Source organism: Thermobia domestica, chromosome 4, assembly GCF_964235325.1.
Source record: "Thermobia domestica chromosome 4, izTheDome1.hap1.1, whole genome shotgun sequence".
Taxonomy (NCBI): Eukaryota; Metazoa; Arthropoda; class Insecta; order Zygentoma; family Lepismatidae; genus Thermobia; species Thermobia domestica.
In genome coordinates this window covers 468,210-493,513 of record NC_137457.1, presented here as the reverse complement: position 1 = coordinate 493,513, position 25,304 = coordinate 468,210, and the positions used below count along the sequence as shown (strand labels likewise).

General features: G+C 37.1%; 1 protein-coding gene and 1 long non-coding RNA gene across 2 annotated transcripts in view; one reads left to right on the top strand and one right to left on the bottom strand.

Moving 5' to 3' along the window:
* LOC145683652 (uncharacterized) overlaps nt 1–18,912 on the bottom strand; it is a 36,422-nt gene extending 17,510 nt beyond the window's left edge. Inside the window, exons 1-2 of the long non-coding RNA XR_014131156.1 lie at nt 18,785–18,912; nt 8,092–8,107 (exon numbers count right to left, since the gene is read on the bottom strand). This is a non-coding gene — a long non-coding RNA (uncharacterized LOC145683652). The remainder of the gene's footprint in view (nt 1–8,091; nt 8,108–18,784) is intronic.
* LOC145683649 (solute carrier organic anion transporter family member 74D-like) overlaps nt 1–25,304 on the top strand; it is a 498,670-nt gene that overhangs the window by 250,953 nt on the left and 222,413 nt on the right. The window lies entirely within an intron of this gene.

The following is a 25,304-nucleotide window of genomic DNA, read 5'->3' as shown; positions in this document are numbered from 1 at the left end:
ACGCTTATTCTTCAGAATATCCACCCTTTCTTACGCCCACACATTCTCATGCAGGTCGATCACATTGCCCAACAACTATTTGGCCTACAACTTTCTGCCACTTATACAGGTCCACACGCTCACTTTTCCATAACATCTACCAAAACAGATCCAGAATGGCCATCCCTGTAAATACAAAACCCATCCAAACAACCTTTCTTATGTTATCAATCACCATGGCAGTCACCTTCCTCTTTCTTAACATTCGCTCTCTTGCCACTCACAAAGCAGTTTTTGAGCAACTTCTCCGAGAGGAAAAAGTACAGGCTTTTACCCTAAATGAAACCTATCTAAAACCTACCGATTATATCCGCATTCCTCATTTTCATTTACAACGTCATGACTGTCCTAGACCCTATCAACGAGCGAATGGTGGCACAGCAATTGGAACCTATCATACTATTCCTGTGCGGCCTCATACTTTCCCAAAACCACATGATCTCCCAGAATATTCCATAGTCACATTGTATCTTCGCACAAAAATCATTACTCTCTGCACCATATATGTCAGACCAGGCCACCCTATTCCCTACGAATTTTTTCAATACATCGACAATACGTTCAAACATTATATAATCATGGCAGACATCAATATTCATAGTCGTCCACAGACAGAGAAACAACAATTTCACAACTATGTTTCTAATATTCTAGCCGTCCACTACCATCATCTACCATCCCCATCACGCCCAATAAGTAATACTTCACCCGACATAGTTATCAGTACTCCTTCTCTGACTATTCACAATCTCCGAGTTCTACCACCTTTCGGCAGCGATCATGCTCCGATACTCCTTGATCTTATTATCACTGCACATCCCAAAACACAACCCCCGCCAATTCACTTCTTTGACTACACTCGTGCAAACTGGGCTAATTTTCAAACCGACCTCACAACTTCATTACAAAATTTACAGGAGCCCACTAGTGAAGAAGAACTCTATAACCTTGTGGGCCAAATCACAACATCCCTTGAAACAGCCACCCAAAACAACATCCCTCTTCGTACACGTCATCCGCACAAACCTCCAATACCTCCACAATATCGATCTATCGTTGCTGCTTCTAGACGCTCTTTCCGTGACTTCCAACGTACACGTAATCCTATATCATTAGAACATCATCGTCGATGGAATCATATGCTCCACAATTACCTAGATGCCTATAGACGAAAACGTTGGATCTCAGTCTGCAACACACTATCCACTACCTCGCACCCTACCAAATTCTGGCAAAAATTCCATCAGTTAACTGGCAAAAACCGTCATACTTCATACCCTATCATCTCCCATAACCACTCTCTTCAAACTGATTCTGACAAAGCAAATGCTTTCGCCTCTTTCTTTCAAGATATTTTTACCCCAAACGCCCAACCTCTTCATCCAACTCTCACCCGTCGTGTTGCACATCTTGCAAATCCCCACGCTCCTCAACTCCAACCCAATCTTCATCACCAACTTACCGCTTCACCTCTTACCGATCTCATAACTTCTGAAGATATCTCTTACACCATCCGATCAAAACGCAACACGGCCCCCGGCTTTGATCACATTACCTATAAACTAATCAAATCATCTCCTCCCATCCTCTTTTCACTTCTCGCCACCATCTACAACTTCATTCTTCGCACCGGATTTTACCCTCCCCAATGGAAAATCTCAAAAACTCTCCTTTTCATCAAACCAAACAAACCTCCTACTGCACTCTCATCATACCGACCAATACAATTAACATCAGTCCTTAGCAAAATCTTTGAACGCATTCTAGTCAGCCGTCTGCATACTCATCTTTCCGACCATAATCTCATCCCTCTACATCAAGCCGGCTTTCGCCCACATATTAGTATCTCTGACCAGCTTCTGCGCCTCACCACCGCTATAACAAATCATTATAATACCTCAAAACCATCTTGTCTGTTACTTTTCGATCTGGAGAAGGCTTTTGACAAAGTTTGGCATGCCGGCCTCATCGCAAAACTTCGCTCTTTCAATCTTCCTATCTCCTACATCCGCTGTATACTTTCTTTCCTTTCCAATCGTATGACTTATATTAATATCAACCAATCCCTTTCCTATCCGATCTTTCTTCACTGTGGCGTCCCTCAGGGATCTGTCCTTTCACCTCTTCTATATATTTTATATGTCACCGACATGCCCCCTCTCCCACCAAATGTCTCAGTATACCAATATGCAGATGATACCGCTTTTCTTGCCACATCTAATACTGTTCAAAACATCAACAGAACACTTCAGCAAGCAATTGACGCCTTTACATCCTGGTGTTCAAAATGGCGCCTCACCATCAATTCTCTCAAAACACAAGCTCTTATTTTTCTCCCACCTCGTTGCCGCTCACGTATCCATCGCAATCCTTCACTTCTTCACATTCATGTAAATGGCACTTTCATCCGCCCATCATCACAAGTTACCTACCTTGGGATTATCTTTGATTCTAAACTCAGTTGGAAACCCCACCTACAAAAGATTCGATCACAGGCAACAAACCGCTTAAACCTCATCCGACGGCTAGTGGGCACAACCTGGGGCTTACATACCGACACCGTCATCACAACCTATAAAGTATTCCTCCGACCTGCTCTCACACATGGCCATATCTGCTGGATCTCTGCCCCTGATGAACTATATAATAGACTCGCCATCTCTGAACGACATGCTCTCCGACTTGCTTATCGTATCAAACTACCAGCACCGACTGCCGACCTCTATCGCCGAATCAACTTTCCAACCATACTTCCGCACTTAGAAACACTTCGCACTAAATATATTACAAAAGTCATTGCAGAAGGAAATCCAATATTTCTAGACACCTTTCAACAGGACATAATACATGACACGCCCCCACGTCACCAAGCCACTTCTCTACAACATCTTCTCACTCTATACCATACCACTTTAGACGACGATGACCCTCAAAAGGCCGACTTTGCCATTTACCATCCACCTCATCTTAGTCCATGTATTTATCCATCTCTGCACTAGTGTTCCATCAATGTTGCTAGCAGCGGGCTTCATCTGTCTTCATCAGCCCTGTGACGCCCCAGGGCAGAAGATAACCATTCACTCGTCCATACTAACCTTACCCTTGTGTTTTGTGACGTCCACTTGCACTTCATCTCATCTTTCATAACATACCAATAGCCCGGCCTCCAGTTACCGCAACAGTGAATAATTAATGAAACCTACCTACTGCAAATTGATGTCTCCAAGGATATTATATATATTATAAAAAAAGGAAGCCCACAACTAAGAATGAAATAAAATAAAATAAACCAATGATCCAAACCCTTAATGCCCCCTATAAATAAAGAAAATTCCTTATACCTTTAATCCAAGTTCCGAAGAAAGGGCGTAACCCTTTGACCGGCTTAACAAAAAAAAACGTTTGTTATGAATTCCTTTAAATCGCAAAGAATAGTTGTTAAGCAAGTAATGTAGACAGACCTTGTTGGTAATGACACTTACTGTTATAACGTGAAACGTTTCTTTGGTGAAACACAGGTCGAGAAACGAAGTAAATGCTACGAACCGAAAAGGTGAAAGAATAAACACTGACTGGTTTAGATTGACTTGTATTGATTAATAAAAATGATTAATTAAATATATTTAGTTTAGTGTGGTAGTTGTTTTTAGATTATAGACCTATTATTTATTGGCAATTACTATTTTAAGTTGTTAAAACTGTGCATAACAGGTAAGTTATAATTTTGGGGAGTAGAAGTTTAGTAAAAGAATTTGTTTTACCTTGAAATGCTTAATTATAATTTTATTAACAGAAAGACAATTTTAATATAACAACAGGATATTAATGATGCTAATTGATTTTTTTTATTTGCTGCAAAATTATTTACGCATGGAAACTAAAACTAGAAAAGCTTAGACTGTATTTTTAGCTTTTTTATATATGTGGTAGCAATTGAAATTTATATGAGCATATGATAACCTCCAGGCCCGTAGCCTGCCCAAAAATGTAGGGGGGGGATGACGTTATGGGGGACCGAACAAACCATATGATAATTGATCACAATATTATAGTTCATTTGCAAGCCTACCGTGGAAATTTTACGGGCCCAGCAAATATTTAGGGGGGCCCTGCCTCCCTACAACACCCTGGATACGGGCCTGATAACCTCTCAACCGAAGTTTAAGACTAGTTTTTTGCACATGGCTAAAATGATGTTTTTTGATGTCTTTGTTGTCTTTGTTTTCACTTCTCCTGCCAGCCTGAATTTTCATTATATTAGAAAATTTGTTATAATTTTTAATTTGAAATTAAGTGCTTAACTTATGATTTTTTTAAATTAAAAAGTTCTATTAGTTTTTATCACCGTTGCCCCTTAGGACAAGTTATTATGAAAAAGGAAAAATATATTAATGTTAAGGCTTAATTACATTTCTTTAAGGCTTTTTCTTATAATTACACTTAAGTACCATTACTTTTTAACAGATTAGCATATTCATTTATTTCTTTTTTTAAATAAAATGTTTGTTATTAACACAGTATATAAAGAAACAAACTTACAATAAAATAATGAACCACTGTACGTAGAATCATGTTCTTCTCTCCTAATTATTTAGAAATGATTTTTTGGTTTCCTAAACATACACTAACATTCAAGTAACAAGGACTTTTGAGTGCAAATAATGTTTCTCCCCAGCATCGGGTATTAGACAACCTCGCGTAGCATTGGGTATTGTAACAAAGAGGTCACGCCTTAACCCATTTAAGCCGCCCGGGTCGAAAACGACCCACATACGTATTTTGTTATTGCTAAAGCTTATATGTTTGCCCGGCGGATCGTATTCGACCCAATATCATAATTAGCCGTTGGGAGATCAGCAAAAAGGAATCACCAAGAATAAGTCGAAAAGTATTTGTTTTCAAAAATAAATCAAAATACAAAACAAAAAAGATATGGGCATATATGGGTTAAACGTTAACAGTAGACAGCCAGGCAGTAAAAAAGTTTTTTTTTTTTTTTACATATTTTTGTTAAATTTGCATTGATTCAATTTTGTCATCAATTCTAGAAATCATAATATAACTCAATTACCAACAACAATCATTGACAATACTACATTGCCGTTTTTATATATCTAAATACATAAAAGAATGCGTGAGTGAATATTTGATTAGAGCACAGGGAAAAGCTCTTAAGCTAGAAATTTAAAACGTAAGGTACCACTGAAGAAGGTTTTTTTGGAAATTCGATTGGGAAAGAAGAGAAATGGAGGACGGAAATGATTAAATTAAAATGATAACATATACGAATTGTTGAGAGCTAGAGATATAAAAAATCATATGTACTTTTTATTTTAAATACTAAGACACATTTATCAACATATTTTATATTTGACCTTCAAAGGGTAAAACAAGCGGGAAAGAAAACATGATCAACGATTATAACTATTATAATCCTTAATTATTATAATAGGAGTCCTTATTCAGAATCTTTTAAGCTTACATACATAAAATCTCGTATTTCGATTTATGATTTAAAATAATAAAGCACGTTTTTGAATGTTTTTTTTTTTTTTTTTTTTTGAATGTTTAAGCTAGAAGGGAGGAGACGTGCTGGGCAGGAGAAAAGTGTGCTATTACATTCAATATAATAAAATGAACATATCTCAGATTCCCTTAATGTTAGAGATATCACATTTGATACTTCGATTTTTTATTTAAAACAGTTAAATACATTTTTCACTGTTTTTACCATATTTGATGTAGAAAAGAAGAAAAAGGGGGTAGTGTTGATACTTCCTTGAGATGTTCGAACTTTTTTGGGACTTCGAGTTCTAAGAGGCTATATATGAAAGTTACACAAGAAAGAACTTAAAACATTGCTCACACTAACATGCAGGGGAATTTGCAAGTTTATGTGGACTGATAATAAAATCCGTGCTAAGTGCCAAAATGAAAATGTTGAGTAAAAAGTTCAGATGTTACTTCAGAACAGATGGTGCTAAGGTCCACGCGCATTCTCGTGGGGGTTATTTGAACTACTTCCACAGTGAATACTAGATAGCCTGTTGTTCACTGAGCAGTGTTAGGCACATAGGCCACATTTTGACATTAAGGTGGATCACTATGTGTTCCCAGTGTTATGTTAAACGCTGCTTAAATAGTGCGGTGTTGCCAGATAGTGTCGAGTGTTTACTGATGCCAAATAATAAAGGAAGTAATCATGGAATTCTGCTTGGATACTTACTAGATAAATTAGTTTTCAACCCTTACCGCAATTCCGCTTCTCGAACTGCAACGCTAGAATCCAGGTATTTTCTTATTGTGACTACTACAGTAAACGTACAAATTTGGCAACAACACATTGTGGCGTTCTGCACAAGTTTCGTCTCAAAATATATTTCCTTAAATGCAAATTAATATTTAAATAAAATATGAAACATAACACGAAAAACGGTCAAACAATATATTTATTTTACAGTAAGATCGTTACTTTAAAATATTTTAGACACACAAATAAACATTTCGTAAAACTAAACACTTCTAGTAAGATCTTACAGTAAGTGCCATCTTGTGTGCTCATTCTAAAACGAATCAAATATTTTCTTTTATTTGTTACATTTTTCGCTATCAGAAGACACAACCAAATGAATTAATGTCTTGTGCTGTAGCTGAAACATTACTCTGTCTTATAGTTCAATATTTATTATATGTAACATTTCATTGCGTAGTAGTTAAGGCAATGAGCTAAAATATATATTGACTTCCGGGTAAAGCTTTCGCATTTAGGACGGATATCATTTTCTGTCTACATATCTATTTATTTAATTAATTAAGTTAAATTTATTAGGAATTAAGAATTAGATTTCTGGGGTGTCGCCATCCAAGGCCATGTAGCCCGTCACGTATATGAGGGATGACGTCCCTCAGCGAGGTGCACTATCCGATCAAAGGGAAGGAAGGAAGTGGCCTGGGACCTGTGTGTTAGGTACCATCCCGGCATTTTCCCTGGTGTGAATGAGGAAAACCCAGGAAAAACCTCAATCAAGATGGCTGGCCTGAAAAAGATGTTGCACTTTTTCGACCGAGTGTCCCCACCGAGAACCGAACCCGGGACCGCTCGCACCGAAGCCAAGAGCGTTACCGACTATGTCACGTGGGACCACCATAGTAAATTTATGTTTAAACTTATAAAAGTGCGATAAATTTCAAGAAGTGATTGAATGTGAAAACATAACAAAATGTGAATAAGTGGAAAATAAATAAATAAATTCTTTTATAATACCACAGAAGAGGAGATTATTTTGTGGGTAAAATGAAGAAACGAGTCTCAGACTAAAGAAGCACTAGTGACAATTATTTACAATGCATTACACCTAACCACATAGAACGCATTTAGGAATTCATGTTTAACATAATTTAACACTGGTTTCAGCGTATTTTTTGATATTTAGTCTACGAGCGAAAAAAGCTTGCAGAGAAAGATCGGTGGAGGTTTCAATTATTGTAATAAGATGTTTATATTTCGAAATAAGGTAAGGTTAGAGACATGAAATTTGGTGTTTGGACCTTTCTTTTATAATAATTAGTCATGTGTCATCCGTTTCTGATGTTTTTCCTAAAAGGGAACGGAAGAGGTCAGAAGAAAATGTATGGGAGTTGCAATTATTTTTATCATCATTATAATAAGGTGTCCAAATCTTGCAATCGATTAAGGTTAAAGACATGAAATTTGATAATGTGGAGTTCCCATCTAGAATAATTAAACGTATGTTTCAGCGTTTTTTTTTTTTTTTTTTAGTTTAGTTTTACTTATAGTGGAAGAAGGACGGCTGGGTTGGGGGCTTCCTAAGATGCCCACACAAGACATTCGAATGTTGTGTAACACTTCAAGTTCAGACAATACTATGTCAAATATACAAAAAAGAAAACGTAAAATATTCACACAGTAGCACATGGATTTATTTTCTAGTTATTTTCTAAATATATTTTTGAGCATAAATGAAAGTACTTGAATAAACTTACGGACATACATTAGGATATGAACACAGAATGGTTAATTTTGTAACGTACCTGCAAGAGCGTAGATCTGTAAAGAGAAACAAAACATGAACAAAGATTAGTCATATTAAAAGTCAGTTATTATCACGTGAAATGATGTTTTTAATTATTGACTGTTATTCTAAACTACTCACAATACGCTTTTTTGTGTTATTAATTTTGTTCGCGTTATAGAGCAAAAATAGGATCAAAATTAACTAATGTTCATTACTGTTTTGTTGTTAGAAATAACCAAAACCAACCAATCTTCTAGACACATATTTATTGAAAATATCTACAAATTTAAGTTAAATTGGTTAAAACACTATAGTTATTTTAATAAATTAATCACTGAAATAGAATAGGGTGACGAGACGTCCCACCCAATTGTTTCTTTTCTCAGAAGGTCGTCCGGTGTACCAGAAAGATACAAAGGCATCGAAAAATGTCCCATTGAAAAGAAAAAAAAAACTCCCATGAAATGAAATGAAAACTAAAATCTTTGACCTTTTTGTCCCACGGTTATGCCTGCAAGACTAAAGGAGACAGTGGTGATGTTATGAAGAAAGTCGGAGGAGACTGCAGAACCCAGAGAAAATACACGCACTCGGTGTTTGTCCACCACAAAGTCCACTTGGCACGACTTAGGATCGTACCACGGACCCCATCTAGCAGAGGCGAGCGCCACCTACCAGTGAGCCACTGCGGCCCCTCAAAAGCCCCAGATTTCGGATCGTGGTTAAAAACTGTACTAGTAATTTCCTTCATGGATTTCAGCAGTGTTTTTAAGGGAAGATCAACAAAAAATGCAGTCATAAAATAACTAATTCTATGGCTTATGGAACTCGTAAGCTGAATGCAATATTTAGAAAAGCTCTTTATTGACTTGTGTCCTTATGCAACTGATTCCAGTTTCTATTCTGTATTCCTATTCCTGCCAGATCCAGCTTAATATTGTCTTCCTATCTGCGCCTAGGTCTTCCTAATGGCCGTTTTCCGATTGGATTTCCAGTTAAAACTTTCAAAGCGTTCTTGCTTTCTGCTTTCTTCCATTCTCTCTACATGACCTGCCCACTTGAACCTGCTAGACTTGATGGCCCTGACTGACTATACTTGGTAATCGTTATGAATTATGTAGTTTCTCTTTACGAAGTTTTCATCATTCCCACATTCCAGTTCCTCTTGTGTCCGAATATTCATTTTAGGATTTTATTCTCAAACACTTTCAGTCTGGGTTCTTACCTCAGAGTAAGAGACCATGTTCCGCAACCATACCATACAGCACAATAAGCATGATTATCGTTTTCTAATTTTCAACCTCGCACTGCACAACAGAATTCCCTAAGACATAAAATTTTGAACTGAATAATATCAACTTCCCGCTTTCAGTCCTCATATAGTTTGTTCGTGAATATGCTTTTGATCTGTTAATATTGATCCTAGAATGAATTCAAGGGACACCCCGATTGGGATTTGTATCAAATGTTAAAATAGACCCTAAATTAAAATTAATCCTTTAACGCACCATTTTTCTGATCAAACTGTTTTTTTTTTTTAATTTGGAATTTTTTGTTTGTAGGAAATAAGGGATTTTTTTAAAAAACAATTATTGCAAATAATATGTGGTCTATGGGATATTTTATGGTGTTTTTATATACGGTCTATGCAAAGTTGCACGTTGACATCTGGAAACTTCACTAAAACCAGATAGAACCAATAAAACGCGACGAATATCAGCGTACTTGCACTTATACACTCATTACACTTCTTTGTAGCACAGAGAAAGTCAACGATTCAAAGCTGTCCACCTAAACGAGCAAAGAAAGCTCAAAGATGACACGATGACAACTCCGCGTGCAGCAAGTAATACAGAGTCCAACGCTGACTTACTATGACATCTAGCGGGAAATGCAGAACTTCATTAGTGAAAGGACGCAAAGCTACTTTTGTATGTCCGAACTAGATACTGCATGGTGCAATACAATTTCAAAGTTAATTTTCCATATATGCAAAGCTGCGCGCTAAAGGGTTAAAATTAAAATGAAGCTTAAATAATTATAAACTGATGATTTTAAAAAGCCAGAAACATTTTCTAATCAATGACATGAATAACAACATAACAATGGCCTGACAAACTATCCCTGTTTGCTGACCATCCTGCTTTATCTTTTTTTTTTTTTTTTTTTTTTTACCAAAATTTTTATTACACATCATTATGAGTAGGTTCCTATCTCGAAAGTCGAATATTATTGACTTTCCTGTTTAATGTTACAACAATAAAGCAAAATATTGATGTTGTCTTTAATCTTAACGTATCCAAGTCGAAACTCATTATTTTAAACACATATTCTTAGTTAGTGGAGAATATATCAACATCACTAACTATTGCACTATATCATCAATTCTCAACCTGTTTGTCACGACTCACTGGTGAGTTCTGAAGCAGCATTTACGTATTACGAACTTCTTAGAGTTTTCTAAACTCTCTATACATAGAACTTAATTTATGAGTGCAATTAAGGCATGAATAATTTTCGAAGAAACATTAAGTAGCTCACTACACCAGGCCCGTATCCAAGGGGAGTCTAGGGGGTCGCCCCCCGTAAATTTTTACCGGCTCCCCTAAAATTTTCACGGTAGGCTTACAAATGAACTATAAAATGGTGATGAACTATAGTATGGTTGGATCGGCCCCCCACTAACTTCTACCGCCCCCGTCCTAAATTTTTGGGCTGGCTACCGGCCTGCATTACACTCTTTATTATATTCATGTGATTAAGTGAAGCAAGATCTTAGATTCGAGTAAAACACAACTCCAAAAATAGGGTTGATATATTTTTTATGAATCGCAACATACGTATGTTATTCGGCATTAGGTTGTCAGGCTTAAAGGAAGAAAACTGGAAGCATATGAGCCACACTAATTCCTTAAACATAAAAATACTTTCTGCAATGACATACGATTTCTACAGTGTAAGAAAATAATTCTTGATGTTTTTGATTCTCAAATAAAGATGCACTCACAAAGGAAAGCAAATGAGGCACGTGTTTCGCCAAGCGATCACGAATTAGTCTCACCATTGACCTTCAGTAATACGGGCACGTTGCTCATACACAGCAGTCATAGCTTGTCTAGTGCTGAAGAAAAATAAAATTACTGAAGCAGCTTTGTTCGCATGTGTTTGTTGTATAACTTTAAAATAAGTCTGTCAGCTCCCTTATCAAGTCGCCGCATATGTCAGGCATTTCGGGAGAATTCTGCGAAGGAACGCACCGCCACTCATTGGTTCCAGAAATTCCGTTAGGTTAATGTGAGTCTTTCGGATGAAGCTCGCAGTGGACGAACACGAGTATTGCATGACGAGGCCCTGAAAGCTGCATCGAGGAGGAGACTGGTTTAACTTCTGGTGAACTTGCCCAAACGTTCCATGTTTCCGTTGAAACAGTCAGATTTCACCTGCATCAGATAGGGAACACGAACAAGTTAAGCGAATGGATACCCTACACATTGTCGGCAGCTAACAATGAAGAACGAGTAACAGCCTGTTTGTGTTTGCTCACTCGGCAATTGAACACTGCCATCTTTGATCCCTTGTTCACTGCTGATGAAAAATTGTTCCTGTATGATACTCTCGAGCGTACTAGACATTGCAGTACGAGCCTGTTTCACCTGGTGAGACCATCATCCCTGACCTCTACTCCCAGCAGATGCAAAGGACACTGTTCATTGTGGCAAAAGGAGCCGGCTTTGGTGAATCGCAACTTTGTGCTGTTCTGCATGACAATGCCAAGCCACTTGCGGCAAAGAGGACCGGGGAAACACTTCAGGAACTTGGATGGAAGACACTGCGGCATGAACCGTATTCATCGGACCTTGCGCCAACAGATTACCACCTGTTTTATTCTCTCGACAACCATCTTTGTGGTAGATACTTAGCAAATCAATGAGACCTGTGGAACGCACTCATGGACTTCTTTGCGTTCACGACCGCCGAGTTTTATAATCAGAGTATTATGCAGTTGCAGGAACGCTGGCAAAAGGCGTTCGATGCTGATGGAGATTATTTCGAAATTTAAGAGTACATACAGTCCACCCTTATCACTGCTGTAGAATGGCAAGAACATTTTGTTTACCTTGTATTTACACTTCTGGTACTGGGATTACATTGGCATGGATCCCATGGTGAATAAACGTGAGGAATACTGTTAGTAACGAAATCAGAGGGAACCAGTGGGAGGAAGCCTCATTTGTGGATAGTCCTGTTTCCTCAACTGCCCCCAGTCATGTTGTATTGTAATATACATCAAGTAATATAAAATTATCCTTTACAATTTACAAGAAATAAATAGAATAAATGCTGCCTAACAATCTTCTTTGTCGTTCCCTTTGTTCCCCAAGATACCGAAGTTGGCTTCGAATTGGTTTATACTACATAGGAGGCAATTGGCATTTAGTGTAAGGTCACAACTCGCTATTACTACTTTTGATAAGTTTGCTTTCAGTGGGCGAATATTGTGACATGTGACCTCACTAAGAACATACGGGACGTGCCACTGCATTAACAACATCTTCATAAGCTCATTGGTCGACGTAAGAACAGCACTCAAGGTCAAATGTATGCCAGACGCTATGCAGAGCAAATAGTGGGTACTTACGGGTTAGTTTAAATAATTGCACGTACGAACTTTACTATTCTTTAATTTTCTGCAATATTTTAAGATATATATTCTTTTAGGTATAATTTTCGATTATCCTTAAATAAAACAAAATTTAGCTTGGTGCTACAGTTTTAAGTTTGTTATTTCCAAAGACAAAAAAAAAAAAAAAAAAAAAAAAAGAAAAAAAAAAGTAAAGTTCGCACGACGAGTTCAACAACCCACTGCTTTTTCAGTGTCTGGGTACTCCAGTGTGTTTGCTTGATATGCACTGAGCGTGTAACGTTATACGCATGATCTTAGCCCATCTGTTTTGTATTGCTGAGGTGAGTTTCACACTGCAAGTCAAAATAGACATCTCATTTACGTCAATCAATATATATATGAAGGTCGTGTCAAGAACATTGAAACCACAATAGCAGAACTATGGCTGAAGAAATCCACTCTATGCGTATTTACTCTAACTTTTTTTTTTTTTTGTCTACACGAATTAACCAGAATGAGGAACGAATCTTTGAATTATGCACAAAATTGACGATAGTTGATATACATTGACGAATTGCACATCAGTCGATATTCAGCGTGACTGCGACCATTTCAAGGATGTTTATCTGCTATGTAGGCTATGTATCGTATTTTTCTATGTAACGTTGTGCCTTTACGCTCATTTATGCATATTGGAAACATTGAATAATCCATTCGTACATACGTATGTTTCGATTTCTCGCTGCTGTTAGTACTTACACACAAAATTATCTCTATACAGAGCCGGATTTAGCATTTTGGCGCCCCTAGGCCCAATATTTTTTTCCGCCCCCTAGTCTGGTTAAAGTTACTTTCCTAAAAACCTTTATTAAATAATTATATCAGGCTTATATGTTAATTGCTTAAACAGCACTCCACGATGCAATTTTATCATTGCAAGTTTTTTGAGGAATTTACTTGGTTCTGGGCTTAACAAAATACCGTTAATGTATTAACAAAAGATTGGTGAATAACTTTGGTTTTGTTCAATTTAGCCATTTGGGCAAATAAAAAAAAACTGTAGTAAAAAATAAGTAAAAAAAACAGCCAGTTCTCCCGTGTTTGAGATCAATGTTGTAACGAAGTTGATGCATAATGTTGAAAAATAGTTTAACTTTACCAACAATTATTTGTTCCAATGAACTTCAAAATCAGAATGCATTATTAGCCTGATTTTTTAAATCAATTCAAAAAATATGTTAAGTTATGGCTATTTATTTTTATTTCTAGATATTTTTTATTTTTTTTTCTCTCGGCCGTGCGCCCCTGGGAGCTTGCGCCCATAGGCCCGGGCCTACCGGGCCTATTGGGAAATCCGGCCCTGTCTCTATATAGTATTGAAAAGGGTCTTTCTGAGACCTTCAAACGTGTATAGTACTGCAGATACGAGTTCTATTGCTGCGCCTTTCTTGATAACGTAATACAGTTGCCATTATTTATAAAATAATTCTCGTATATATCTATTTAAAACTTATTCAATTTTTATTTTAGTCATTATATTTTGCTATACCTAGGTATATACTTACTACATTTATTCGTTCACTGCAAAGAATTCATTTCACTTTATCAGGGCAGGACTGACTCCATGCAAAAGGCGCTTCAACAATTAATTGGGAATCAATCTCACCAACTAGTCGGAGAGATGGGAATGTTATGCAATTTATAGTTTCTTTCGTTACCGACATGCCACATTATTTACGTCTTCAAGCACGTAAATAATTTTAGCTATAACATTAGACATCCTTTTGAAATAAATAGCTTCCATTAAAAGACCTGATTTTATTTTGATGTTTGATTACACGATACAGTCGTGAAGCTCTGGAAATAGGTTTTATATTTTAAGGTTAGCTATACTTATACGAGCCTTGACAAGTTATTTCCAACCAAGGTTAAAAAATATATGATATTTATTTGTGTATTGTTACAAAAAATAATACAGAGATTTAAAAAAAAAATGTTATTCGTCTTTTTTGTTTGGTCGTTATTAAATATTTCTTCTTTTTCTTTTATGAAGGATCCAGGACATAAAGAGAAGTAAGACTGGGCATTTGTCTGAATGTTCGGCAGGAAGTCCACCCCTCTGACTAGTCCCGCTCTTGTTTCCATACACATCAGCATGCATTTTAGTTCTGCGTCCAAATGATACGGGGACCCACAATTTAAGTGATATACAGACCACTGTAATGCGTTCAACTCTCAAGGCTCTGCGAAGGGAAATTAACCCGGGAATCACGGTAGAGGTCTCCACGGGCAGGAACTTTTAGCCCGTGAATTTATAATGTGAGGCCCAACCCGAGTCCGATATATGTTTTGGCATTTAGGCCCGAGCCCAGACCGAGCTCGTGAGGATAATCAAATGAGCCCCGAAATAAGCCTGAATTACAGAAACTTCATAATTAACTCAAAACTGTATTTTTATTTACAGCAATTAGACGTTTAATTTGGCAGTTATACTTAAAAAGTTCTCCAGAAAGAACGGTCCAATAAATATCGTTGTACAGCATGTTTAAAAAGTTAGGCCCGAAAAGGCTGAGAAATACAGTTGTATATTTAAAAATTCTCGGCCCGAGCCCTTGCAGACATCTAGATCACGGGCGCCGATCCTTAGATTGGACAAGAGCCAGGCCAATAAAGTTTGCTTCGGATCCAGTTAATTTTGATTCGGATGCTCGGATATTTGATATTAAAACACCAATATCCCAAAGCCCTCCCCCTCCTAAAGTTTTTGAGATATTGGAGCCACTATCCTGGGACCTCATGTACTAAAGGCGCATGCACTTCCCATTAGATTTGGTGAGATTTGGTGGGGAATTAAATTTGCAGAGTTTACAAAATGGCACAAGGTAGGTAGGGGCTAAGAACCTATGATTTAGCAAAACTAACATACTTTTCCTTCATTCCTTACGCTTTGTTCTTCACCGGACTCTTTTACTTATCATTTCAGCCACTATAAAACCGTTAGCATACTAACCGATTGAGGGTAAGGATCAGGAGCGCATTCACGAGGGAGGTGCATCGGGTCAAGATCCTCCCAGAAATCTTGTAATGAAATGAAATCTTTAAGTTTTACGTCCCACGCTTATGCCGGTTAGGTTAAAGGAGACGGTGATGATGAGAAATGAGTGAAATGGTGGAACGAAGAAAGTGGGAGGAAACGGGAGAACCCCGAAAAAACCTATGAGCACGGTGTTTGTTCACCACAAAGTCCACACGGGCTGGGATCGAACCAGGGACCCCAAGCACCGGAGGTGAACGCTCTACCACTGAGCCACCGCACGCCTCCCGCCGAGGAATTTTGTAACTCAACATACATCCTCAATAAAACTATATTTGTGCAACAGGGAAAGGATTGGTGTAGCATGAAAATGTTATTTCACTCTTGACCTGTGCTCTTTTTCTTATAGAACAATTTGGTTGTACTAGATCTAATTTTTTCTGAAAATATGGGTGGAAGTATTTTATAATTTCTTATCGTTTTCTTGGTTGCAGAATAATACCCGTTCAATACTACATAGGGGTAGTGACTTGTAGTATTGGAAACCACCCAAAGCTTCGACCTCTGCCAGCAAAAATTTCTGGGTGCGCTCCTGATAAAGATCCTGCCACTAATAAAAATTCGAACGAAAATGAAGTAAAAAGAGATCACTTTAATTGTGAATAGAGTATAGGACACTGGTCATTGTCTAAGAAAAATGGTGTAAAAAGAGATGGGCATTTTAATTGTGAACACAGAATATTTTGGCTTCTAGAATAAGGTTCGAGAAGCAACTACATTATTAGAGTACGATACGAGGTATACTTTAAGAAAAAGAAATAGAAACGGAGGAGAAGAAGACTTTAATAGAGTAACACAGTTCAGAGCGCTATTGGAGAAGTTTTATTATGATACTATGATGAGGAAATGAGCTTAAGGAAAACGATGTACGAAGACATTATAACAGTGTTTGACGAAAAATGATGGTTGTATTCTAAGGATGTAGTAAGATGTATAATCTGAGAGAAATGTTGAAGAAAGAAACAGACACTTGAACTGACGAATGGTATTAAAAGATAAGAAACTTCACATTAAGAGGAATTGTTTAGTTGAAATCAGCGTTGCCAGACTCACAGCTCGGAATTATTCCAAAACCTGGTCGAAATTATGCTAGATCCTCATAATTACTAATTCAGGAGTTTTAAAAGAAAAGAAATAAAAGTTGAGATACGATAACGTAACTTAAAATACGTAGAGCGCAAGAATGCGCGGATAGAACTCAATACTTCACGCACCAAAGCTTTAACTCAACTAAACCAGTGTAGTCGTTGCCAGACTCAATGGCGTATATATCGTATAAATGAATGCAAAGTGTTTGTTTACACATTTTGAAAGAAAATTACCTCGCAGCATAAGCGGAGTTGGGAATTGTCTGCTGGGGGGCAGATTTTTGGTCGGTCTCGAACCTTTCATTTCAGGAATAAAGATGGTCATGAAGTCAGAAATAAAGATGATGAAGTTGTCAAAAAGTTGGGGGAGAATGGCCCCCATAGCTCGCAGTTAGAGGATTAGAAAACCCTGAGTGGAGCCACAGAAAAAAAAAAAAAACTCAAAGCCGTTTCTAACTTACTTCGGAAAATGAGACTGCCTGTATGGTTTACCGCCTGTATGAATGAATGGAAGAGGATACATTTCTGCCGTTCTTTTTCTTCCCACGACCAACTTCTTTCTCATCTCCAGGTTTTACGGCTTTTTGATAAACTTGCTGAAATTATGCTAGATTTGGGCAGAATGCTAGATGCTAAAGACATGCAAATTATGCTAGATCTAGCATCATTATGCCAGATCTGGCAACGCTGGTTAAAATTTATACGAGGCGCGTTCGGAAACCTCCGATTGGTTCTGTGTGTGAAGTAGTGCCGGAAGCGCTACCACCTTTGCACAGACGTGAGCGGTAAATCAGTCTGCATCCAGCCGTGGTAGAGTGAAGGTTGTCTGATCACTAGTTCCACTTTTATAGCGTCTCAAAAATGTGTGCTGCGACAGAAAACACCCGCCAAGTGCGAGGTGCGAGCTGTTATACATTTTTCTTACGGCAAAAGAATATTCGGCAGCAGGTATTAATCGGGAACTTTTGCCGAAAGGAGTTGTTCGTTGATTTAAAAGTGGACGAACAAACATTCATGGCGAAGAGAGGAGTGGCAACCCATGAATGGTCACGGATGAACTCGTTCAGAAAATTGATGGAAAAGTTCGTTTCACATCTCGGATCTTTTCAGTGAATTTCCACAAATTTCCATGATCTCAGCGCTTCGGCTGATGACGATGACCTGAAACATGCGGTCACATTAAGAGTCTTCATCCCGGCGAAATTAAAATACCGTTAATTGTACAGTAATTATGTGATATCTTCAAATACATAACAGATAATTGAAATGTGGAGCAAGAGCGCCCTAGACAATATTATTTTACATGAGGAAACCGTTATCACGACTCACTTATCTGCTTTCGATTTCGAGCCATTTTGAAAATCGGCATTTATTTTCGCGTTTCTAAACAACTGAAAACGGAAAGCCACTAGGTGACTTATGATAACGGTGCCTCACGCAAAATAATATTGTCTAGGGCGCTCTTGTTCCACATTTCAATTATCTGTTATCTATTTGAAGATGTCACAAAATTACTGTACAATTAGCGGTATTTTAATTTCGCCGGGATGAAGACTCTTAATGCACAGGAGGGAGATCTATATGCTGATGGAATTTCTAAGCTAGTGCAGATATGATAAGTGCTTGAATGTTTATGGAAACTATGTTGAAAAATAGAGCAAAGCAGTAGTTTTCATCAGATGTATATAATAAATTCATCTTATATACCTCGGTCTTTCCAATAGGAAGTTACTTTCCGAATGGCCCTCGTAGTATATGGAAGTTTTTACATTTAGTGGGACTGAGGACGTATTGTTGATGACAAAAAAATGTCACAATATAAAACAGTCAGAATTACATATTAGAAGAATTATATTTTCTTAGTTCACTTCAGTAGTTATGCAATTGTAAGAAATCTACTTACCAATACAGATAGAAGTACAAGACAAAATATAAAGAACCTCATCTTACAGAAAAACTGTTTTTGTCCGGTGACTCGTGAGAAAAGCCTTCAGCCTCGCTGGCACTGCCTTCAAATGTGGTCCGACAAAGATTGTTGAAGTTTTTATACCAAGGACAAGCCAGCTACCACGTATGGAATTTCTTTTACAAAATTTACATTAGAATGCGAAAGAGAATTTTTTGAGGAACCAAATAGCTACAACCTATTGTTTCATGTTTAGTCAATTGATCATAAAAGGGAATTAATTTTTTAATAAAAACTCTACGCTGTCATTAAGACATATTTTTTGTTAAAGACATCATCTTCATATTGTTTCATATTTATTGCCTGTAAATAATGGTAAAAGGATAACAAAACATCCTGATGAATATAACACGCTTCGCATTGTTCGAATTTTTTAAAAAATATAATGTCAAGATGTCCAGAACGTTTCATCTTCCATTCCGGTACTTAATGTTACGATTTTTCTTTATATATTTACTTTTGTTTGTATGATATTGCACGAGTGCTTTAGTATTATATAACGTTAGATATATGTTCGACCTGATTTTAGACTTTGTCAATTTTTACACTTTTAAACAGTATCTGAGTAATATCTGTGTCATTGCTAGGAATTTTGTCACTGTTAGGGTAGGACAAATAGCTATAGATGCGTACAGAGTACTTAAAAACAAACAATATTTTCTAGTAGAATATATACGAGGAAAGTGCGGAAAGTTTTCAGATACCAAAATGCTCGCATTGCCATTGTCCATAGCGTTGGCGTACTGAAGCGTATCACGTTTTAAAGCATATATTCTCTAGTGATGAAAGGTTTAACCTCAAGGCTGCCAGGTTTGTTGGCTTGAAGATTAGATGGCTGGAAGTATAAATTTGCTTGAGCCTGCCAGTTGGCAACAATGGAACTCGAGCAACGTAATGTTCATCCAATTATCTTTGACGATTTTAAGTACCGTTAATGCCAAGAGCAGTGCCATGATCATTTAGAAAATTTTATCGGGGACTGTGCTCCTTTACGCAAAAACAGTTTTAATAGGTTTGCGAAATTTAAACACGACCGACAAAACTTGACAGATGAACCTCACTCTAAGAGCTCTATCGTCAAAGTTACGGATGAAAGTGTCACAGTAGTAAGAAATCTTTTGAAAGAGGATTGTCATATCTCATACGGGGAAATTCAGTCAAACTTGAAGATTGGATCAACTGCAGCCGAGTCCACAACAATATCTTGGACTTTTTAAAAGTTGCAGTCATTGGGTCCCACATGTACTTATACCCGAACTAAAAGAAAAAAATGAAAATATCTTGTGAAATGGTGCCGCCATATGCTTAAATTATGTTCGTAGGGCAAAGTAAAGAAGTACGTAAAGTTTATATTTTCGCAGGTAACGAACTATGACCCCGAAACAAAACAGCAGTCGACAGTATGGTGTTTTGAAATGAAGTGAAGTTCCATCTTCGAAAGTTAAATGAACACGAGCGCAGGTAAAGCTACGATGGTATCGTGTTTTGTGTAGGGCTAAGAATGTAGCACTATACTGTTAAACACTAACACTAACAACAGAGTTGTGCGTTACTTATTGCCTTCCGAGTGTCTTCGATGCTTGGAGATCTTTGCTCCAAAAATCTCAATTGTCTCACTGTCTTCTCCATCACGATAATCCAGACAGAGCAGCAAAGACTTTGGACATTCTTTTTTTTTTTTAAAGAAGTAAATGATGTCCATATTCTACGGCATCCAACTTATTCTTCAGACTTAGCTACCAATATGACTTTGGCTTCTCTGGACTCAAGAAAAAAGCTTCGAGGACATCGCTTTCAAGCAAGTGACGAGCCTATCGCATGCAAAAACATTTTTTTTTTAAATATTTGACTTGTGGATTTTACGAATATAAAAGTGTATTGATTGTTGTAGGGACTATTTTGAGAAATTGTAACAGGATCATGTACATAAATTGATTTTTCACAGAGTATTTAAAAGTTTCGGTATGCTTCTTGTAGCTATTTGCTTATTGTTGGAAAAGAGCGATATACTTTTGGATTTACAGAAAGATTTTTTTTTTTTCATTTTTGTCGAAAATTACGGATGGGAATCTACAACTAAAGATTTCATTTTTTCATTTCAATGTCAACTATCAGTTGATATTGATATATATAAAGGGTGACCCATAAAGAAATTAATATATCAAATACCCACAATTTCTGTTCTCGTAAGTTGGCAGCACTGAACTTGGCCCAAAATACAAAGATTCTTTCAGAATACGTTGCATGCTGGAAATATTTAATTATTGGGAACGTCGTCAAATAAATTTCACCGAACTTACAGCAACATTATAACTAACGATTGCAAGTTTTCCGCAAAACAACTAACATGAAAACGCCCCAAGGGTTTAACGTGCACAATCAAACCGGTTTTCTCAAATTTAGCAATCAGTTTCGTCACAGTTGACTTATACGGTGCATTACGTTAATCAAACATTCCACGGAGTTTGTGAACAGTTTCTGCATACCATTTACTACATTTGCAAATAGTTTCCATTACACACTGTTCCCACAGTCTTAGCTCTGGAGTGGGCTGAAAAATAGTACCAAATTGAAACAAAAAGGGCTGAATTCATTATTTTATACCAATGTAATACGTGGCTTTATAACACGAAACTAAAAGAGCTAGTTCTAGAACACTCCGCCCTCCAAGAGTCAAAATCAAGAAAGTATTCTTTTCAAAAATTACTTTCTAGAAACATCCAAATAAGAGGACCCCGTACAACCGTGGAAGTAGATGAAACTTTTCTCGCATGTAGGGAGTATAACAGAGGCCGCAAGTTAAAAGGGAAAACAGTTACCATCTTTGGTATGTATTGAAGGAAACCAAATGCACCTCTATTTCAAAGTGACCAATAAACGAAAACGGTATATATAAAACGAGGAACAAGTCAATCATATCCGAGTTCGTGTGCTAAAATATAAATTATTGCACTTATTCTTGCTTATTTCACGATCGAAAGAGGATAATAGTACTGACACTTTTGAAAATGTCACAAATATTTGCTAAATAGTACTGAATTGAGTAGAATTGCACCAACTTTTTCACAAAACGGGCTGAAAATTCCAGCGTGGTACCAACGGGCCGTTGAATGACAAAAAGGGCTGAATTTGGTACAATTGTACCAAGTGTGGTAACACTGCCACTATAACAACATTCTCTTCCTTTCAGTACAGAAACTCGTGTAAGGTTTAGCGCTGTAAACCTACTAGAACAGAAATAGCAGGCATTTCAAAAGTTGTGTTGTTTATGAAACACCTTTTATGAAAGTTAAACATTCTTTTATTTAAACAGAAATTAAATTCAAGAGTTAATGATAATTATAGGCCATATGTCATCAACAATGATGTGTACTGTTATCTTCATAGTGTTATAAGGAAGAGTTCGATTAGAGAATACTTACCTTAGTTTATGTCTGGCAAGATAGCCCCCTGCCCCGACTTTAGAAAATTGAAACAATAACTAGGTCCTCCGTTTGTACTACGTTTGTACCGTTTGTACCGAAAATATTTTCGTTTGTACCATTTTCCTTATAGGGTTACTTGAGAGTTCAACTGGGGGGCTATCTTGGCGCCAAGATAGCCCCTCCCGTATCACAGCACAAAAAATTGAAAGTCACCCTTCGAAAGCAAATTCTTTGTACCGTTTGTACCGAAAAATGTTTTATTTGTACCCTGATAGATTTCGAGGAAGAGGGGATTACATTTAGGGGCTGTCTTGGCGCCAAGATAGGCCCCGTAATGTGTACTTTTTCCATGCCCATTAATAAGCATTATTTGTTTATTCATGTGAATTTATGTGTATTTTGAACTCTGGTTGTGCATATCCAAATAAAAAAATAACTTTTTGAAAATAACTCAACGTTAAAATTGAATGGGAGAGTGGGAAAACAGTGTAAGTCCAAAATAAGCCGTTTTGAGGTAAAGGCAAAAATAATACTAAAGATGTAGAACTACAAGTTGTAATGAAGAGCAGTACAATTTGGAAGACCTCGCACGTTATAGCAGAATGCTATAATGTCGACTGTACATTTGTGCCATTAACAAACGAAAGTTCTTTCTTCAAATATCTCAAAATGCGTTTTGTGGACTCTGTAATCAATTAAACCTTCCCAAAATTATATTCCATCTGAAATATAATATCTCTGAGAAATCCGAAAGTGGCAGTAATCAACCACTTCCAGCTTTAACTTTAATCACTATAGACAGAGTTGGATTCAGGTTTGATGAGGCGCTAAGCTGTTGAAGGTAATGGGGGTCCTTCATATGTTCAGCTCTTGTTTGTATATGACAAATTGACTACACTGCAGTTTTGACCTGTATATATCATGTTGCCATGCAACCAATCCATGCATAGCGTAGGCATCCTATATACATAGATGAGCGAGCTAGTAAAAAAAGGATATGTATTTTAGGAACAAGGGTAGCAAATGGAGCCCCAACTACTTACATCATAGGAGCTTACAAAACACAAAACACTGTTGCTGTGGTTCTAGAAGAAGAACTAGACAAAGAAGACGTCCAAGAACTCCAAAACAAGTTCTAGAAGAGGAGTCGAGGAACAAAGAAGAGGATAGCAACGTGGAAGTTGTGGATAATACTGTTTAAATTTCATAATACAAATGTGAAGTTGACAGTGAGGCTTTAAAGCTATATCCGAACGTTAAGAGTTTGCTTCCGTACCGAATTTTGTTACATTTCGATATTTTCTTTCTTTGATTGTGAAATGTTTGCTCTGCTTTATGTTCAATTCCGAAACATCTCTGGTCCACATTATAGTTTCAAATTGTCTCTTATCCAGAGTTTTTTGTTTCAAACTGATGAAGAAAATATGTATTTGTAAGGTAATTTTTGACTTTTAATGTGTTGAGAAATGTATGTTTTACAAATTTTTAAACTTATTTTGCTTATTCTCAGGTGTAAAAATTAAGATTTTGAAAAAATACCCGATTTTATTAAAGTTTTGCAAATTAGACAAGAAACTTTATGGAAATATGAAATCCTCATCTCGTTTTCGAAACGGCAATGAAAATGAAATCAAATGTTTAAGTTTAATACCCTTTAGATAAGGGAGACGGATGATTAACCCTTTCCGGATTCCGGCTTTTTGGGCTATGTTTTAGACTTTCAGTCAAGCAGCTACTGCATCGTCACTATTTATCCTAGGATCATGGTTCATACCTCATTCTCTTCAGAATAAAGCTGGCTTTCAAATGGTACCACTTGCATGCTCATACCATACCCCAGAAGCGGGAAAAATGATGTCAAAGGGAAAATTTTGGAGGGAATTTTTTTTCTCGCACTTTGGCCCCCCTGGAACGGCCCTCTATGAACGTAGCCATCTAAAAAATCTAATAAATAGTACTTGATATACTGAATGTGTGTGTTAAATTTCAAGTTTCTATCTTGGATAGTAAGGGCGGAAGAATTTTTTTTATCAAGAATTCCCACAATGCCCCAAATTACCACAAAACACTATGATCTCAGGGAAAAAATTTCCTGAGACATCCCTAATTACCTTAGGGTCATGTTTCGCCCATCATTCTCTTCAGAATAGAACTGCCTTTCAGACGGTGCCATTTACATGTCTCCATCATGTATTTAAGGCGGGAAATTCCCGAAGAAAGGGATTTGTTTGGTCTAAATTTCCCTTTTTTCAACTTTTAGCCCCTCTGGACCCCCCTGTTTTAACGCAGAAATCTAAAAAAAAATCTGTTAAATACTACTCGGTGGACTGGATGTTTGTGCACAATTTCAATCTTCTACGTGCAAAAATAAGCCCGTCATAAAATATATATACCGACAATGCCCCATATTATCCTATACAGAAGTATATTTTGATAAAAATTCACTGAGACGTCCCTAATTACCCTAGAATAATAATTGGACCGTCATTCTCTGCAGAATGGAACTGCCTTTCAGACGGTATGACTCACGTGTCCCCATCATGTATGTGAGACGGGAAAATCCTGAAAAACGGGATTTTTTGGTCTAAATATCCCATTTTCAACCTTTAGTCCCTCTGAACAACCCCTGTTTTAATGCAGAGATCTCAAAAAAATCTGGTAAATACTACGCGGTGGACTGAATGTTTGTGCAAAATTTCAATCTTCTACGTTCAAAAATAAACCCGCCAAAACATATTGAACATAGGCTTAATAAATGAAAAAATAAATTTTAGACTTATGACGTCATCACCTCCTATGTCTGGACGCAGGAAGGTCTGAAACCATACGTAATGTCTTCTAGAATGCCTCTGGACTTGAAAAACAAAAGAACCGGGAAGAAAAAGCTCAAATAGAAGGGAAATAACGCAATGTACCATGAAAAACGCGTATGGTACCAAATTGTACCATAAAATCCCCAAAGGGTTAATGCAAATGAACGATGCTGGAAGAATTGGTAAAATGAAAATGTGGGAGGAAATGGAAGCACCCTC